Source organism: Vombatus ursinus, unplaced genomic scaffold (genome assembly GCF_900497805.2).
Source record: "Vombatus ursinus unplaced genomic scaffold, bare-nosed wombat genome assembly UNPS02009918.1, whole genome shotgun sequence".
Classification (NCBI taxonomy): domain Eukaryota; kingdom Metazoa; phylum Chordata; class Mammalia; order Diprotodontia; family Vombatidae; genus Vombatus; species Vombatus ursinus.
Window position 1 is genome coordinate 6914698 of NW_020949696.1, and position 17706 is coordinate 6932403.

Sequence of the window (17706 nt, forward strand, 5' to 3'; positions counted from 1 at the left end):
CCTAGAGACCTTGCCCTCCTCCCTTTCCTCCTTTAATTCAAATTCAAATTTAACAAGCTTTGATTGAGTACAGCCTAAGGATAGGACCCCTTGTTCCCAGCTGGAGATACTAGGATGAAAAAAACAAAAACAAAAACAAAAGCCTATACGTTCTCTGCCCTCAAGGTATTGGCAATATACTTGGGCCCTAAGCTAGGACAGCTCATGGCTGCAGTGGATAGAGGGCTATGCTTGGAATCAGGAAGACTCATCTTCATGAGTTCACATCCAGCCTCAGACTCTTACTTGCTGTGTGATGGTGGGCAAGTCACTTAATTCAGTTTGCCTCAGTTTTTTCATCTGTAAAATGAGTTGGAGAAGGAAATGGCAAACCACTTCAGTATCTTTGCCAAGAAAATCCCAAATGGGGTCCCAAAGAGTTGGATATGACTAAACAGCAACACCAACAGGACCATAGGCAAGTAACTAGGACACCAAGCAGAGTGATGGGGGAAAAGAAGAGACCTAGAGAGAGTAATATATAGTAATGTACATTATCCAGACATTGGAGGAAGAAGAGGAAAGAAAACGAATTTGGGAGTAGAGAGGCTGGAAAGACTTCATTGAGGACCATCTCGATCCTTGACAGCCTTTGAAAGAAGAGGATTTTAGCAAGCAGAAAGGAGTGAGATTTAGGCATTAGAATAAAATGCACAGATTTACAAGATGGGAGGTGGCAGGAAGAGATCTATAAAGAGTCACTAGTCCTCCTGTCCTGATTTCCCTGAATTCTAGTATCTTCCCTCTGTCAATTTTCTCCAATTTCTCCTATTTATAATTTGTTTGTACATAGTTTGCATGTTCTCTCCAGGATTAGACTATGAACTCCTTGAGGGCAGGGAATGTCTTTTGCCTTTCTTTGTATCCCCAGTGCTTAGCACAGTGTCTCAAACATAGCGGGTGATTAAGAAATGCTTTGACTAATTGAGTTACAGAATGTATTACGCTTAAAGAGTTATAAAACTATGTATACCCTTTGATCCAGCAATACAACTATTAGGTCTGTTTCCCAAGGTGATCAGGGAAAAAGGAAGAGAAGCTACATGTTCTAAAATATTTACGGCAGCTCTTTTTGTGGCAGCAAAGAACTGGAAATTGAGGGGATGTCTTTCAATTGGGAAATGGCTGAATAAGTTGTAGCATATGATTGGGATGGAATACTACTGTGCTCTAAGAAATGATGAGCTGGTTGATTTTAGAAAAACATGGAAAGACTTGCATGAAATAACCAAAAGTGAAGTAAACAGAACCAAGAGGACGTTGTACACAGTAACAGCAATATTGTTCCAAGGAAAATTGTAAACAACCAAGTTATTTTGAGTATTATTGATACTCAACTCAGCTATAAAATGAATCTATGAAGGAAGATGTAATCTGCTTTCAAAGAAAGAACCAGTAAATAGACCTGTGCATAATTTGGTTTTACATATATTTATAAATCTACCTTAAGTGGTAGCCTTCTCAAGTGCAGTGTGGGGAGGGAACTGAACTGAACTGTTTGGAACTGAAAATATAACAAAAAAAATAAAATTCAACTAGAAAAAGAATTATAGAAAGTCTAAAAGAGAATAATGTCAAATATATTTGGAAAGCTGGAGCTAGATTTTGGAGGGCCTTGAAACAAGGCTTGGTTTGTATTATATCTTGAAGGAAGCAGGGATCCACCAAAGGCTTTTGAGCTGGTGAATAAAATGATTAAACTTGTGCTTTAGGAAGATTGTTGTGGCAGATACATTAGAGATGGAGGCAGTTAAGTGGTCCAGTGGAGTCAGAAAGTTTATTTAGTCATCTTTAGTCATGTCTGACTCTTTGTAGCCCTATTTTGGGGTTTTCTTAGCAGAGATGCTGGAGTAGTTTGCCATTTCCTTCTCCAGCTCATTTTACAGATGAGGAAACTGAGGCACACAGGGTGAAGTGACTTGCCCAGGGTCATACAGTTAGTAAGTTTCTGAGGCCAGATTTGAACTCGGGTCTTCCTGACTCCAGGCCTGGCACTGTGCTATCTAGCTGCCCAAGTCAGGAATCAGGAAGATATGAGTTCAAATCCAGCCTCAAACACTCACTAGCTGTATGATCCTGGCTAAGTCATTTCGCTTCTGTTTGCCTTAATCCATTAGAGAAAATGGCAAATCACTCCAGTATCTTTGCCAAGGAAATCTCATAAGGGCTCAAGAAGAGATGGACATGACTGAACAACAACAATGTTAAAATAGGCAGGAGGATTTTTTTTTTTTAGGCAATTGGGGTTAAGTGACTTGCCCAGGGTCACACAGCTACTAAGCATCAAGTGTTTGGTCTGAGTCCAGATTTGAACTCAGGTCCTCCCGACTTCAGGGCTGGTGCTCTATCCACTGCGCCACCTAGCTGCCCCAAAGGACATCTTTGTTCACGAGACAGACAGCAGGTGGTGGAGACCAGAGATAAGGTGTGTGAGTGAAGAAGAGGATGGATTCTAGGGACATTGTGGAAGTATAAACAGAAGTTCTTGTCAACTGTTTGCTTGTGGTAGGGGTGGCAGAAGGTGGCAGAAGGTGAAGAGGCCAAATGATGCCAAGACTCTGAGCCTGAGTGAGGAGTAGGCTGAATGGTGGTATATCCACAAGGTCAGGGAAGCTGGGAGAGACTCTCGTAGGCTTTGGGCAGTGAGGATGACTTCCATTTGGGATATGTTGATGTTGAAGTGTGATTGGCACACCTAGGTGGAGATGTCCAGGAGGCAACTGAAGATGCAAAACTGGAGTTTGTATACACCTACATATAGACATATACATACATATATATAAATAAAGCCAGTCTAACAAAGTCAGCCATCCCATAATGTGGCTGTTACTGTGTACAATGTTCTCCTGGTTCTGCTCATTTCACTCTGCATTAGTCCATGTGAGTCTTTCCAAGTTTTGTTTTAATTCTGCCAGCTCATCATTTCTTATAGCAAAATAGTATTCCATTACATTCATGTATCACAACCTGTTCAGCCATTCCCCAATTGATGGGCGTCCCCTCAATTTCCAATTCTTTGCCACCACAAAAAGAGTTACTATAAATATTTTTGTACATGTGGATCCTTTTCCCATTTTTACGATCTCTTTGGGATACATACCTAGAAGTGGTATTGCTGGGTTCTCTTCCTATCTCTTTAATTTCCTTTTTTTTTTTTTTTGGTTGTTGTTGCAAGACAATTGGGGTTAAGTGACTTGCCTAAGGTCACACAGCTAGTAAGTATCAAGTGTTTGAGGCACTCAGGTCATTCTGACTCTAGGGCTGGTGCTCTATCTACTAGCCACCTAGCTGTGCCTTCTCTTTCATTTCTATCAAGACCATTATTATCCTTCCAGCAATCTTCAGCTCTTCCCTCTTCTTCACTCCTCCCTTCTCACAGTCAATCAATGACCAAGTCTTCTCGATTCTACTTCTTCATTCTTTCTCCCATTGGTCTTTTTCTCTCCACTTGCTTAGCCATTGTCCATGTTCAGGCTCCCACCCTCTGGATCTATGATCCTATAACATCTTACCTGGCCTAGTGAAATTGCCTCCTAATTGATTTGCCTGCTTCCAGTCTTTTCCTACCCCAATCCATCCTTCATACCTTTGCCAAAGTGATTTTCCTAATCATGCCATTCCCCTGCTCAAAACTCACCAGTAGCTGCTAGTGCCTCTAAGATAAAAATGCAAACTCCAAACTCTTCCATTTGGCATTCAAAGACCTTTATAATTAGGCTCTCGCTTACCTTTCCAGGCTTCATGTCTTGGAGAAGCAGCTTGGCTGATTGAAAAGACTCTGGAATTATTAGCAGACCTGGGTTCAGATCCAGGTTCTGTCATCTACTATCTGTGTAACTTTGGGCAAGTCACTTTCTTCTCTAGAACTCTTTCCTCATTTGTGAAATGAGGGGGTTGGACTAGATGACCTTCTAAGATCCTTTCTCGCGTTAAGCCTGTGAGCTCACGATCCTTTGCCCAGGCTGTCCTGTCCCCCATGCCTGGAGTGTCCTCCTTCTTCACCAACTTCTGCTAGCATCCTGAGCTTCCTTTTCAGCTCAACTTAAGGGCCATCTCTTAAATGAGGCCTTTGTGAGCTTCCCATTGCTAGCAACACTTCCCTCCCCAACTAGTTGACATAGCTACAGCCAAACATACCGTACCCTGACCCCAACAACATGATGTCATCATTGGTCCTCTTTGAAAAAGGACAAACAACAGTTCACATGTATTTTGTATTTCCTTAGAAGTATGAGTATAATCTGTTTTCTCTGATGGATTGTAAACTGCTGGAGGACTTTCTCTTAGTCCCTCCCTCCCTTCCTCCCTTCCTTTCTTTCTCTTTCTTTTCATATCACATTACCTGCTACAAAGCAGATATTTAAATGCTTGTTGAATGAATGAATGAATATGCATTATGGTCAATGACGAGGAGAATGGAGAAAAAGGCCATTGGATTTGGTGATTAGGTTGCTGGTGACCTTGGAAAGATGAGTTTTTAGAACATGGTTGATACTTTCATATATATGGAAGATCACTGGTTCTGGATCCTGAGGACCAGGGTTCAAATCTCATTTCTGAGGTAACCTTGTGTCTCTTAACCCGCTTTATCTGTGAAATGAAGTTGGTCAAAATGGCTTCTGACATCTTTCCCAACCTTAGATCTATGCTTTTATGATCCACTTGGGTATTCTCTCAAGGAATGCCCATCTCCAGACATTCCTGCTTGCTTATCTTGTGTGACCCTTGTAAAAGACTTTCTGTAAATCTGTCCCAAAGATCCACTCAACCGGATATGGTTGGCATGGTTGACAAATTGGTTGAGCAGGTGGAGAGCAGGAGAGAATAGGTGTTGAGGAAAATGGCACAGGAAGTGTCTAAAGGAAGGGATAGGACAACAACAGCAACAACAATAATAATAGCTAACATTTATATAGAGCTTTAAGGCATGCTAAATCCTTATCTGATACGGTCCAGGGAAAGGCCACTGCCCTGAAGCCCAGGGAACGGGAATGAGGGAAGGGAGACAGCAACTTCTTTCTATTTTTCTGTCAGACAATTCATAAGCGAGGAGCTCACACTCCTTCCCTCCTTGACCATTGGCCCGAGTCACCTGCCACCCTAGGAGGGAAATTGAGTCCTTAGTCAACAAGAATTTATTAAAAGCTTATTACCAGCCAGGCCTGTGCTAATCGATGGTGACACTAAGAAAGGCAAAAACAAGACAACAGTCCGAGGAGCTCACGTTCTACTGGGGGAGATGACAAGTCAGTCTGTAGTTACAGACAAGATAGACTCAGAGTAGATACAAAGTAACCCTCCAACGAGAACCCTCCAGTAGTAATGGGTTGGGGAGGTGAGGTGGGGGGAGAAACGGGAAAGGTAGCCAGCAGGAGGTGGGATTTTTGGCAGAGTTTTGAGGGAAGCTGGGGAGGTACCCATATTTTTCATCCATTCCTCTCTCTCTCTTCCTTCCTGTCTTTGTAGAGCAAGAGCTCTTCACCTATTTTGTCCCGGACCCCTTTGGCAGTTAGTCTGGGGAAGCCTATGGACCCCTAAAAGAAAATACAAGGAGTTACAAAGCCCCAGGTAAGATCCCTCTTTCTTCCTCTCTCCCTCCCCTCCCTTCCCCTCCCCTCCCCTCCCCTCCTTCTCCCACCCCTCCCCTCCCCTCCCCATCCCGCTTTCGGTCTTTCCCCGCTCTCTCTCCGCCCCTCTCATGACGTCTCCCGGAAGTTCGTGTTCGGCACCAAGATGGCGCCTGAAACCCGGAAGTGAGCCGCTGCCGCCGCCGCCGCTTTGAGGCACCGCGAAGCGGAGGCGCCGCTAGGGCTCACAGGGCGCGCCGCGGCACCCCCCGCCCCCGCCCCCGCCCTTCCCGGCTCCGGACCCGGGACCGAGGTGAGGCGCCCTCTCGCCGGCCCCCTCCCGCCCCCCTCCCTGTTTCCCCCTTTACCCCCCTCCCTATCCCCTCTGGGGCGACCCCTCTTCCGCCCTGTCCCCTCATCCGTGACTCCCGCACCTTTCGGGAACCGGGGCTTCCTGGAGTTGTGGGGTCACTTTCGGGAACCGGGGCTGTCCTGGAGCTGTGGGGTCTCTCGGGAACCGGGGCCGCCCTGAATCGGGGTGTTCCTTTAGGGATCTGGGGCTGCTCCGGAGCTATGGGAGCTCCCCGGAATTGTGGGGTCACTTTTGGGAACCAGAGCTCCTCGGAATTATTGGGTTATTTTTGGGAACTAGGGTCGCCCTGGAGTTGTGGGGTCACTTTTGGAAACCCGAGTCGCCTTGAATCGGGGTGCGGTTGGTGTTCCTCAAGGATCTGGGGGCTGCTCTGGAGCTGTGGGGCTCCCCGAAATTGTGGAGTCACCTTCGGGAAGCAGAGCTCCCTGGAATTGTGGGGTCACTTTTGGGAACTAGGGTCGCCCTGGAGTTGTGGGGTAACTTGGAAACCCGAGTCGCCTTGAATCGGGGTGCGGTTAGTGTTCCTTAGGAATCTGGGGCTGCTCCGGAGCTATAGGGGCTCCCTGGAATTGTGGGGTCACTTTCGGAAACCCGAGTCGCCTTGAATCGGGGTGCGGTTGGTATTCCTCAGGGATCTGGGGGCTGCTCCGGAGCTGTGGGGGCTCCTCGGAATTGTGGGTCACTTTCGGAAACCAGGGCTCCTCGGAGCTGTGGGGTCACTTGTGGGAACCAGGGTCGCTTTGAATCGGGTGCGGTTGGTGTTCCCTTAGGAATCTGGGGCAGCCCTGGAGTTGTGGGGTCCTTGGGACCCGCCTGAGATTGTAGGATCCCTTTGGTAAATTGGTGCTTGCCTTCCTGAAATTGGGGGTTGGGTGGGAAGGGAGGCAGATTACTTCCCTCCTTCACATCTCCTTCCCCATCCCAGGCGCAGGAGGGAAGTTGGGGCTCTTCTGTCCTCTGAAAAACGAGTTCTTGGGCTCCCTCCTGGCATCCCCCATGCTCCATTTTTGCTGCTCGATCCTTCCCCCACTCATCTTTGCCGCTGCCTGTGCTATGGTGCAGACAGAGTCCTAGAGGGAAAGTCAGGACACCCTGTTCGCTAACTCTTTGTACGGCCCTGGGTAAGTCACTTCGCCTCTTCTGGGCCACAGCTTCTCAGTCCATAAAATGAGGGGGCCTAATCAGATGGTCTTTAAGAACTTTCCGAGCTAACAAAGTTGTCTTTGTCTCGTCGAGTCTGTCCTGGCTACTTCTCCCAAGAAGGGCACCCTCTTTGGAGTTTTTTGTTTTTGGAGAGGATGGGTGGATTTCAGGCTTTTACCCCTTCCTCCACTTTCACAGGGGAAGGAGAAGGGAGTAAACATGTATATAGCGCCTACTATATGCTGAGCACTGTGCTAAGGGCTTTACAAATATTATCTCATTTGATCTCACAATATCCCTGGGAGGTAGGTGCTGTTATTATCCCCATTTTACAGTTGAGGAAACTGAGGCAGAGTAAATGATTTGCCTCGAATCACATAGCTAGTATCTGAGGCTCGATTTAAACTCATGGCTCCTGACTCCAGGCCCAGCCACTTAGTAGTAGAGGGCAGGAAAAGTGAAGATTGTTTTTAATTATGTAAAACAGAGCTGGAAACAACGTGCTGAAAGTGATAAGTAGACAGATGGGGTCTCCCAAAGTCTCAAACAGCAGTTATATCTTAGTTTGACTGGCAGTGATTGGCATGGAATGTAGGTGTTTAACCCTATTGGGTGAACATCTGTATAGGATTTAGTATTTCACTTGGTGGTGTTCAGTGGGGAGAACTGGGGCTGTGATTATTTTTAGGTGGTTTGGAAGAAAAAAATCTAGATGATAATTGCATTGACTCAGAAGGTGCTGTTTGCTTTGGCTCTTACTGTAAATGAACAATAAGACCTGCATTTAGAGTGCCTGTTATCAGCTTCACAGATATGCCCTTCCTGTCTCAGTAAGCTCTTTAATACCAAGGCTGTCTAAGGTTGAGATTTTGTGGTAGTTGACTGGCCGTCTTTGAGAAGGAGTCCTCAGCCTGGATTTAAGCTTTGTGCAAGCTATTCTCTTGAAGCTAGTTTAGACGGAGCCCTTCTGTAATAACTGGCATTTTTAAAGGGCCACTATCTCATATTAACCTCACAGCAGCCCCTGGGAGGTAGGTACTGCAAACAAACATCATTCCATCTGTTTGACAGATCAATTATAGCATAGCTCACATTTCTTTTGGATTCCAGCTTTGCCACCCACTGTGTGACCCTGGACATGTCACTTCACTCCCCTCCCTAGACCTCAGCTTCATCATCCTTTCTAGCTTTAAATCTCCCATTCCTTGCTTCCCAAGAACTTTCCTCACCAAAACCCTGTGAGGTTTCCAATGTCAGTATTGCTGCTTCCACCCTATGGGGTTTCCAGAGAAGTGGAGCCTCTCAGGGCTGAAGGCACTTACTCAAAGGTGGGACTCCAGGTCTTGATTCCATCCTGCTAGACTGGCACCCCTGGCTTTCCAGCTTTTCCTACCATGTCTTGCTGTCCCTCTGCTCAAAGAGCTGTAACCCTGTGGTGTAAACCTTTTTATAATACATAATTCCCATCCATGGAAAGTGCTTGCCCTATGGTTTTCTGGGCATAGGACAGACTTTTCAAGCAAATCAACATATACATTTTCCGGGCTAACAGAGGAGTTCCAAGAAGGCTCCAGTAGTTAGCCTATGCTCTTGCCATTAAGAAGAAATATAAGTTGACTCTTATTGTTGGGCAGGTTTGCCCTTCCTTTAAACATTGGTTTTAAAATTCCTGTATTTGATTCTACTCTTTTTGAGTACCCCCATTTCCTTCCAGGTTTCTGTTCCTCTTTGTCCTGACATCCATTTTTCTTTGAGAAAAAGATACATGAAGATTTAAAGGTTTGGGAAGGGGGAATATATCCTTAAAGAATTGTTTAGCAGAGAGTACAGCCTTGTTTTTATTTTGTTTGTTTGCTTGTTTCACATGACTCAGTCAGAACCTTAAGCTTCCCACCCGCTTGTTCTTCCACACTCCCCGGTGATTTTAGAGAAAGGTAGAGTACCCTTAGGGGCAGCTGAGTGGTGCAGTGGGTAGAATGCCAGCCTTAGAGACAGGAAGATTCATCTTCCTGAGTTAAAATCTGGCCTCAGACACTTCCTAGCTGTGTGACCTTGGGCAAGCCACTTCACCCTGTTTGCCTCAGTTTCTTCATCTGTAAAATGAGCTGGAGAGGAAATGGCAAACCACTTCAGTATCTCTGCCAAGAAAACTCCAAGTGGGGTTACAAAAAGTTGAATGTGACTGAACAACAACAACAGAGTACCCTTGGACTAATGCTACTGTAGACTTTTTTGATTCCTAAGGGAGGAGTTGGCCAGTTGTGCCCCTCTCTTCTGAAGGGATACGCTTCACTTGCTTTTGAGTCTCCAGACCTGTTGGAAATGAAGTGTGAAAGCAAGATTTGGGGCCCTGGTGCCTTGAAGATCTCTGCTGGATGGAGATTTTGTTATGTGTTCTTTGAAAATTGCTTGTTTGCTTTGTAGTGCAGCAGAGACAGTCCTGAGTTGGACTTCCTAAGACTAGGTTCCAGTCCCAGTTTTTTCACTAACTAGCAAGTGTCATCTTGGGCTAGTCATATCACTTCTCAGTTTCCTCATCTCTGAAAAGCAGGCCTTGGGCTAGATGACTTCCAAGGTCACTTCTGTTTCTACATCAGTAATTGGGACTCAGTTCTACCGTTTTCCACCCTTGAGGAAACTGAAGTCTGGAGAGGGGAAGGGATCCATTCAGCATCCCATGGAATTCCTCCCTTGGAATCCAGGGCCCTGGTCGCTCGCTGCTATTTAAACAAGCCAGAGCAGTCATAGTGTGGATTTATCCTGGATAAACTTAGGAAAAAACAACTTCTTCAGATGAAGAATCCTAGAAGGTTGGAGCTAGGAAGGGACCATAAAGTAAAGAATATTGGAACTGATTAAGACCTTAGAAAAGATCTGGTCCAGCCCCTTCATTTTATAGATGAGGAAACGAGTCTCCAAGGGGTTGAGGTAAGTGCAATCCAGGCAACATGTATTGAGTTCTTATTACTGTGCTTGGCATTTTGGGTGGTGAAAAAAAGCTAAATGTGACAGTCCCCCCAGGCTTGGAAATGTGAAGACAGGAAACCTGACTTGGTCACTTCCCTTGTGACAATGGACCTGTTTTCTCCTCTGTGGAGTGGGGTATTGGAGAGGATGGCCCTGAGTTCTGTCCAGGTGGATACACTGTCTTCTCGGGCAATCTGAGGTTCTCTGAGTTGTTGGAGGTCACACACAACACTTCATTTTTGACAGGTCTCCACTTCTCCTCATTCCCTCATTCCCATGCTACTCTTTTGTTTGTTTGTTTTTTTTTTTAACCAAGCATGTACTGTCTCTCTTTCTCCGAGAATTTGAGCCCTTCCCTCAGAATCCAAGGGCTCTGTAATGGAAGTGCTGACATGACTTTTAACTCCGTCTTTATGAACTGAGATGTGCTAATAAAGAGCTACTGTGCAGTCATTGAATACGGAGCTGGGATTGTAATCACCAGAGACGGAATCTCTCCGGAAGGCCTTCTTAGACCTAATTAAGAAGGCTTTTATGCGCTCCTTTGGGGAGGAGGGACTTGTCTGCTTAGTTGTTTTTTTTTTCTTGGGGTGGGGGTGGGGGGTGGGGGTGGGGCACAACCTAATATAAAAAAATTGAAGTGAATTGAGAAAAGACTGATGTTATGGAGTCACGTATGGCCCCCTCCCAATCCGGTACCTTTAAAGTAGCATTTTTATGTGTGTGATTACTAATAGGGGTGAGCTTTGATGTATATTGAATAACTTTTTCCATAATGAGTGTTTGTGTGGTTAGATAGCACATTCAGGACTTTTCTGCTAGGGCTGGAGCGGGAAGCTAGAAACTCGAGGCCTGGAATGAGATAGTGTGGGTAGGACACACACCGCCCCCTTCTCCCTCCTTGTCCTTTTTTCCCCACTGGAGGTTAGACTCTGTTACTTTCTTTTCCCCCCTCGCGTAAATGTTGCTGTCCTGGACACTTGGACAATTTCTTAAGTGCCATAGCTGTGCTTTGGCAAGCATTTTCAAAAGCAGCTTTGAAATGACAGCTGCATGGGACCTCAGAGAGTATCAGTTCCAGCCCCCTTATTTTACAGCAGAGGAAACTAAGGCCCAAATAGTAAGTGGTAGTGAGGATTTGAATTCAGGTTTTCTGACTTCAAATCCAGGGATCTTTTCACTACTTTCTTCTTCTGCCTCTTTTATATAATTTAAGGGCAGCACTGACTTGTCTCTCAGGATCGTCATGGAGCTTTTAGTTTTATATTTGAATTTCCTTGGCGTGAAAGGGCTGAATTTCCTGGGAGAATATGTTTTATGCTTTGGTTTGGTTCTAGCTAGTTGTTTTTTAGAAAAACAAGATATTCACCTTAATCTTCATTTTTACAGCAGAATCAGAGAATCTCTGCATTGGAAAAGATGTCAGCAGATACCTAAGACAGCATCCTCAAGCAGTCATTCACCCCCCCTGCTTAGCTGTCCCTAATGGTAGGCTGGGTGCTCACCACTGACTTCTGAAGCAGTCTGTTCCATTGTAGGCTAGCTCTCATTGTTGTGAAGTTTCTCCTTGGGTTGAGAGCAGAAATCTACTCTCCTGGAACTTCTGCCCCTTCTTCCTACTTTTGTTTTCTGGGAATTCATGGAAAAATCTGCATATTCCTCTGACAGCCTCCCAGAGAGTTGAAGGGCCTAGGAAGGTTCACCCGAAGTCTTTACTTCTCCAAGGCTAGCTTTCTGTGGTTCCTCCTGGTTACATTTTCTGGACCTTCTTCAGGTTGTTGGTGTCCCTCCTAAAATGTGCCCAGAACTGAACTCAGTACCCCAGACGTTGTCTGCCCTTGGCCTTGGATGATGTGACTGATGCCTACCTCCTTTGGGACACAGGATTTCTACTCCTTCCAGATGTGGTTGCTTCAGCTCCGTTAGCTGCCAGATCACACTCTTGACTAATACTGAGCTTGCAGCCATGAAAATCCCTAGGTCTTTTTCACAAGAATACTCTCTGGCTAAGTCTCCCACCCCTCCCCAATCATGTGCTTGTGCAATTGATTTTTTTTTTTGAACTCAAGACTCTGCATTTATTTTTAATAAATTTCATTTTCTAGTTTCTGCCCATCATTCCATCCTGTGCAGATCTTTTTGGATTTCCAAAAGCATTCCCCAGTGTATCGTTACCTAGGTACTGGTTAAGTGTTTGTGGAATGAATGAATGAATGAATGAATGAATGAATGAATGAATCTGTAAGTGAAATAGAAAAAGGGTTGACTTGATTTCATTTTAGGCTGCATTTCGCTTTTGAGAAAGTGCTCTACCATGTGTGTTTGAAGAGGCTTCCAGCTCTTAAAATTTTTATGATAATAACAAATTCACATTGGATAGTCTTGGACCCAGAGTTAGAAGACCTTGTTCATATCTCAGTTCTGATACTTGACCACGAGGATATTTAACATTAACCTCTTTGAGCCTCAGTTTCTTTATCTTGAAAATAACAAGAATCTTCATACCACTTCTTTTCCAGGGTGGTTGAGGGGTGAAAAGCTGTGAAAGCTTACCCTGTGAAAGCTCACCTAGTGATTAATCCTAGCTCTGTCATTAAGCTTCTTCTCTGTGCCCTTTGCAAGTCACTGAACTTCTGAAGCTTAGCTGCTGCATCAGGAAAATGAGGGGTTGAGATGACATGACTTCTGAGATCCTTTCCTGCTCTTCTTATGTTCTGTGATTCGAGTAAGCCCTGATGACTCATTGCAAACCTGCAAACCCATTTGTAATCAAAAGAGCACTGGATTTAGAGGCAGAAAACCTGGATTCAGATCCAGCTCCTGTTTACACTCTGAGTGACCCTGGGCAAGTCATTTTACTTCTTTGCCTCCTAGTTTACTCCTCTGTAAAATGGTGGGGTCAGACAAGATGATCCCTAAGGTCCCTTTCAACCCATAGTTGTGTGATTTCTCTGAAATAGAATCCAAGGAAGTATGTCTACTATTTGGAGAACTAATGCTTTGTGAATGTGCTGAGTAATATGGATCACAGCATAGATAATGGCAGCAGTAAAGTTTAATTGAACAGCCTTGAAGTGGTTATATTGTAAGATCCATTGGGAAACAGATTATATAGGGTTAATGAAAAAAATTCACTGCCATCTCTGCTAGCTAGCTGTAAAATGGCCAGACCTCAAGATAGTTCCAAAGTTCATGGAGGCAGTGTCTTTTCCTCTAGTGGGAAGGATGTGCCGGGTAATTGAGGCACCTCCTGTGTGTCTGACTGATGGGGAGTTTGGGTTTCGGGGAGAGGCTAGCAGGTTGGGGTATTCAGGTAGTAATAATCAAAGCACATTTCTGTAGCACTGGAAGATTTCCTCATAATCCTGTGAGGTCTGGAGAGCAAATATAACCATTCCCATTTTGTAGATGAGAAAACTGAAGCTCAGAATTGCAGTGAGTTGCCCAGATCAGATATGTTGAAGAAGTGATCTGAACCCAAGTCTCTTCCAGGTGCCTTTTGTTCAGCTTTCCTTAGCTTCTTTTTTTATTAATTAATTAATTAATTTTATTATTTTTTTTCCTTAGCTTCTTTGTGTTTTGTAGGCAGGTCGTGCCTTGGTGAAGGTTATATAAAAGACTAAATGAGTCAGTGTTTTTTTTTTTTTTTAAAAGACTTTGAAGTTGAGAAGTGCCTTGAATGTATTGTGTCTATGGGTTCAAGGTGGAAGCGGCCCAAGATGAGAAACAAGGTAGTCAAGGCTGCCCTGAACCCCATCCTGCCTGATCTGGAGGTCTTGCCAAGTGTGATCCTTCAGGCACTATAAATGCATGGACTTTTCTGCTTGAGTCAGCAAACATTCGTACACTATGCACTGTGTGCAGAGCGGGGTGACAGCAATGAAGGCCACACACAACAGGTGGGGTCATCTTAGGCACCACCTGCAGAAATATGGTGTCCGGATGAAGGCCTGGGATGGTCTCTGTGAGGCTTCCCAGAGCCCAGCTGGGGCATGATGTACACACAGTTCTGAGTGGACATGGGCGAGGGGAATGAATGTTTCCAGAGGATAGTGATTGTTAGGGTGAGAGGACCATCTCAGAGGAGGAGTGGTCAAAGGAACTGGGCCTTTTAATCTTGTGGAGGAGGAGACTAGTTGGGGGACACCATCACTGTCTTCAGGTCCTTGGAGAAGAGGGAACAGTCATCTTACTTTGCCTCAGAGGGAGGGAACAGGCATAAGCAGTGGACATTGCAGGAAGGCTAATATAGTCAATGTTTGGAGGAACCTCATCATGGGTATGTCTGAGCTCCCCATCACTGCAGATATTCAAAAAGAGCCTCAGATTATGTACATGAGATTCCTCCATGGAAAGTTGGGCTAGCTGAAGCTGAGATCTCTTCCACCTTAGAGGCAGTGTGATTCCATAAATGGGATATAGCTTGATGATGGGCAGCTAGGTGGCACAGTGGATAGAACACTGGGCTTAGAGTCAGGAAGACCCAAGTTCAAATCCAGCCTCAGACACTTACTATCTGTGTGACCCTGTAAAGTCACTTATCCCTGTTTCCCTCTGTTTCTTCATGTGGGAAATGAGCTGGAGAAGGAAATGTCAAGCCACTTTAATATCTTGGCCAAGAAAACCCCAAATTGGATCACGAAGAGTTGAACGTAGACTGACAGTGACTAACAACGAAGAACAGCTTGGTGATATGATAGGGACTTTAAGAATGGCCTGGAGAGCATGAAACTTTCACAGCTCTAACTTAGCTACATTATATGTTGTATAACAACTGAATTTTGTTAGCCTACAGGGGAATCACAAATTCTGAATTTATTAGTGCCTCCCCGCCCCAGATTTATGGACGAAAAAATGTGTTGATGATTCACTGTTGCTCTGATAGGAACTCTCGACTTTGGCTGAAGGATGTTGCCTGAACACCTCTTGTTTTGAGGGGATTCTTCTTCCTGTTGAATCTTTTGAAAAGCTAGACCCACAGAATGGGGTCTTGCTGGGGCCACTTGCTGGGGTGTCACATTTAGGATCTGGGCCTTAGTTTCTTTACTTCTTAAAGAGGAATAATAATCTATGTATTCCCTAGCCTCAGAGGGCTGTTGAGAGAATGAATTGATAAAGTGCTTCGTAAAGAGATGGAGGGGAGGGGAGAGGTGTCAGTCATTTGCCCAGCCACACTCACTTGTAAGTGAGTGCAGCCCAGCCAGATTAAAATGTAATTGGGAAATATTTAACAACAACAACAATAAAAAACATAACTAGCATTGCATTTTAAAACTAAGCCAATCTGGGGCCGTCAGGGACCCTTATGTATGGATTATTGGCTCCCCATTTCAGTTTGAGGAACGCCACTGCTGTAGGGGATTCCAGGATGGATATGAGATGACCACCCAAGGCCCTTATGACTCAAGGCCCTGTGATCCAGAGGCCATGAAGCTTTATCAAAATGGTAACCATTAATTATCCAGAAAATAAGGAAGAAACTCAAACTTTGAGGTTCCCCCTTTTATTCTCATAACCTTTAAACCACAATTTTGTTGAACTTCAAGATGTTTTTAAATGTTTTTCTTTTACACTGACCTGGGATGGTCTTTTACTTTACTTAGTGTAATTTCCTCATTAGCAGGATTCAGCAGCTTCTTCGGAGTTACCACTTAATCCACTGGGCATGTGATAGAATATTAATGACCTCAGTATACTGTGTTCCCTAGCTCCCTTTCATGCCCAAACCAGACATTCCTGGCTTCAAGTGAGCCCTCAGAAGAGAAATGGGGGTCATCAGCCTTATTTGAAGAGCAGCTAATATCTTCTGTCCTGAAAGGATAGCTCTGGAGTAGCTGAAGTACACCCACCATGCCGCCCTTGGGTCACACAGGAAGTGGAGAGTGCTGAGGCCCCAGCTAATTTCCCCTGCTGGAATTTGGCAACAGCTCACACTGTCCTTCTCGAGTTGCCTTGCTCAGAGACTTTTATTTTCCTTGTTTTACAAAGACATTGCCTATTGCTCCACTGAGTTACAGGATGGGGCAGGACTGAGGAGCCTGTCCAACATTGCCCAACAAGGAGCCAGGCAGAAACTTGGGTTGTCTGACTGAGTAGCTGTGCCTGCACTGTAGGGGGGTGGTCGAGAGCCTGTCTTGTGGGGGGTGTGTGTGTGTGTGTGTGTGTGTGAACTTTAGGGAAGGGACACCTCCAGAGTAACATTTGTCAACTGTTTGTTTCCAGACAGTTGTCCCAGCTGTATGGGTTTCCATCCTGGTAGCCTTCTGGCCATGGTAATTAAATGTCAAACCTTACTCACTTAGGTGTCACACCACTCACTTCAATCCACTTTGAATCGATCCCATAGTTTGCCTAAAATGTTGGTAGGCAGAGCTTGTCATCTGAAAGTGGCATTTCCTTCACTACCAGCTGCCTGCCTTTTCAGTGTGGCTGCCACTCTGGGATTCAGATGGTTGGACTGTGGAGCCATTTATTAGGGAAAAGGGATGCCTTCCAGTCTCTGATTTGTGGGAGTGACTTGAGATTGTTTTATATGAGGATGAGTTGAAAACCCCAAGGCAGCTGTGGTTTAGCAGTGAGAACACTTGGCTCTTCTAAGTCAGGAGGCCCAGGGTGAAAGTTTAGTTCTGGCATTTACTAACCTTATGGCCTTGGGGAAATTATTTAAAATTTGTCAGCCTTAGTTTCCTCAGCTGCAATATTACCCTCCTTACCTGTCACACAGGGTTCATCAAGGGAGGCAGTGGCTAGAATGTATCTTATAAACGCACAGTAATCTAGACCGTGTGATGTTGTGGAAAGACTGATTGATTTGCAGTCAGAGGACCCAGGTTTGAAAAACAGCTCTGTGTGACTTTGAGAATATCATGTCTCTTCTTTGGACTTTACTTTTCTCATCGGTAAAATGGGAGTGGGAAGGAGTTGGTACAGACCATCTCTGAGGTTCTAAGTCTACAAACAGCAGCTTATAGTAACTGGGCTTGGAGGAGAGAGAAATGGGGCAGAAATCATGACATTAAGGACAATTATGAGGAATGGGGCTTGGACTTACTTTGCCTTGTGCCAGGAAGCAGAACTAGCACCCATGGGTAAAGCCTTGCATGTCGAGCATGTTTTCGGCTCAGCCTAAGGAAGAATTTCCTAACCATCGGAGTTGTTAAAAAAAATAGAATGAGTTGCCTTGGAAGGTAATGGGTTGCCTGATTGAGGAGGTGTTGAGAGAGAAACTGGGTGTGAGGGCTTTGTCAGGGATGTTAGGGAGGGGCGTCCTGCTGCTGCAGGTTTCAGTTGGATTCGGGCAGAATGCTGCAGTAGAGGGCTTACTTGACTCCAGTTCATTAAAGTCCTGAGTTAACTTTGCCACCGGCTGCTGGATGATTTTAGGCCAACCACGTCCCTTCCTCAGTTTCTTAATCTGTAAAATCAAGGGCTTTGGCAAAATGATCTCCAAGGTCCCTTTCAGCTCTAACACAATATGTTCCAAGGGCTCTCTAGCTCTAAGATTCTCTAGCTGAGTGATTTGTTAAGGTCCCTTTTAGCTCTGAGATTCTAGCCTTTGGGCTTCGGTTTCCCAAAATCAAGTTTGCTGTTTTATATGAATTTTTTCTTCACTGGAGG

General features: G+C 45.0%; 1 protein-coding gene across 2 annotated transcripts in view; it reads left to right on the forward strand.

Moving 5' to 3' along the window:
• Positions 1-5873: 5873 nt before the first annotated feature.
• SBNO2 (strawberry notch homolog 2) overlaps positions 5874-17706 on the forward strand; it is a 225367-nt gene continuing 213534 nt past the window's right edge. For both annotated transcript variants that reach the window (XM_027853161.1, XM_027853162.1), the window contains exon 1: positions 5874-5919. The gene's annotated coding sequence lies outside the window, so the exon portion shown is untranslated. The remainder of the gene's footprint in view (positions 5920-17706) is intronic.